The following is a 2,500-nucleotide window of genomic DNA, read 5'->3' as shown; positions in this document are numbered from 1 at the left end:
TAAGAATCAGCATCCGAAGCTGGTTTACCACCATCGCGTCGTTACATTGCGACCTCCTCCTCGCCCACTCACGTGAAATACTGAGAAGACAAGAAGATATCCTTTCGAGATACATCATCTTATCATCCTTTCACCACCACTTTTCTCTCACGCCTATCCTCTTCCATTCCTGCTCAACAGACATTCCTCATTTACCCAAGGTCCCCTTCACCCCATCCATCCATCCATCCATCCATCCATCCATATTTTTCTTGACTTTCTTCTGAAGTTAACTCTATCTACCTCTGCCTTTCACACGTTTTTTTTTCTTTCTTTCTTTTACTATTCTTTCCTCATTAATTTTTCCATATGCCCAGACCGTCCCAGTAGCCTTGTGCCAGCTTCCTTTCCACCCCCGCTCTCCGTCTTACTTCCTCATTTCTCATGCTACCTGTCCTCGTAGCCCCCCTACATACTTCTTAAATAATTCGTCTCAAACACATCTAAGCTCGTCATTTCTGCTTTCCTCAAACTCCAAGTCTTCATCCCATACAGTGTCGTAAGCACAATCACCCCTTTGTGCATCCTTCTCTTTGTTTTCATCCCCAGATACCTATTTCTCATGACACTTTTTCATTTCCTCCAAGAAATATACTTGCTTTAGGAGAGAGGCCAAACGCAGAGTATGGGATCTAATGTATTCAACGTTTCGCCCAGCAGGGCGAAACGTTAGATACACAGGATCCCATATTCTGCGTTTGGCCTCTCTCCTACAGTTCTGTTGTAGTCGTTGCTGCTTTTACTCAAATATACTTGTTCCTCTTACTCCTGAATATGAAGGAATTACAAATAATTAGAGTATTGTCACCAATGCGCAAAAGATGAGTTCCCGGATAATACCATGTCTCCCTCTCGACCGGGAGACATTATTATTTACTTGAGCTTGCATGGCTAATGCCAAACAATTTTGTCCAACCATGGTCTCCCAAGGAGCGGTCTGCTTTGGTGGAGGTGGAACCCACTCCACCCAACTTTCATCTTGGTGAGACTTTCGGAATTTTGTTCTATCTGCTGCCAGACCACAGAGAGGTGGTCTTCGCACTAATAAGAGCTAAACAGGATATCTGGAACAGATTTAATGTGTGGCTCTGGAAAAGCAAATTTGTTCGAGGAACAGTTTCTGTTCGACGGTGAACCCAATGTACGAAATGATGTTCAGTCCCTTTATTTATTTATTTATCTATTTATTTATTTATCTATTTATTTGTTTACTTATTTTTCATGTTCAAATTGTCATCACATCGCGGGCGATTTTTCATCATATGTCATTTCCATTAGTAGCATTATCGATGTCTTCATGTCATCAACATTAACATCATCGTTGTCGTAGTCGTCGGTCTCCTCGTCATAACATTGTCGTTGACGTCATAGAATTGTCACTATCATTACCGTCATTACAGCACCATCACCATTATCACCAAAAGAAGCACTTTCATATTGATTGAACCGATATCATTAAACTATTTCTTTAGAAGTAAACGTTACACAATTTGAAAAAATAACGTTATCGTAAATGTCCATGTGATAAAAAAAAAAAATCGTGCGGTACCAACCAACCAGGACAAAATCACTTAACGGGATTCATCGCATTTCATCGCATGAAGAAAGGATTGAAATAGAACTGGGGGAACATCATCCTGCATTACCCAAAAAATCTATTTGTATAAAGATATATCAACCCCCACCCACGCTGACATCCAAGTAAGCAAAGATAGAGCAATTGTTCTAAAAGTTTTTGAGTAAAGTATCCAAAATAACAAACCATAAGAAAATAATGATGGACACACAAACATCCGCAATGATGACCCCTAGTAGGATGTAATATATATATACATATATATATACATGTATATATATATATATATACATATATATATACACATTTATATATATATACATATATATATACATGTATATATATATATATATATACATATATATATATGTATACATTATATATGTAAATATATGTACATATATGTATTATACATATGTATATATATTATATATATATGTATATTATATGTATACATACACACACACAGAGACACACACAAACACACACACACACACACACACACACACACACACACACACACACACACACACACACACACACACATATATATATATATATATATATATATATATATATATATATATATGCGCAAGCAATCACATCACCGTGATACAAAAATGCAAAATAACCACAGGAGAAAGGAAACATGGAGACAGTAAGTACTTTCGTATATTACATCTTCAGACTAAATGACAGATTTTTGTTAATAAAACTTGATTGTATAAATATGTACAGCTATACATACATTGATATACAATGCGGGCAACAGCCCGCCAGTGGGGGAGTTGTTGTGCCCTAGTGGGTGGAAGGTGAGGGCTTAGGGAGGTCAGCGAGGGGGGGGGGGGCGCCGCCCTGAGCACCCCAAGCAGTACGTCCATGGGC

The 2,500-nt window shown here is 38.2% G+C and overlaps 1 protein-coding gene across 1 annotated transcript in view; it reads right to left on the bottom strand.

Annotated features, from left to right (window-relative positions):
• Window positions 1-2,500, bottom strand: part of LOC143032129 (esterase E4-like) — a 49,573-nt gene that overhangs the window by 4,216 nt on the left and 42,857 nt on the right. The gene's annotated exons all lie outside the window — the stretch shown is intronic.

Source organism: Oratosquilla oratoria, chromosome 13 (assembly GCF_046742065.1).
Source record: "Oratosquilla oratoria isolate Oo_2021 chromosome 13, ASM4674206v1, whole genome shotgun sequence".
NCBI lineage: Eukaryota > Metazoa > Arthropoda > Malacostraca > Stomatopoda > Squillidae > Oratosquilla > Oratosquilla oratoria.
This window is presented reverse-complemented; position numbering and strand designations above follow the sequence as displayed.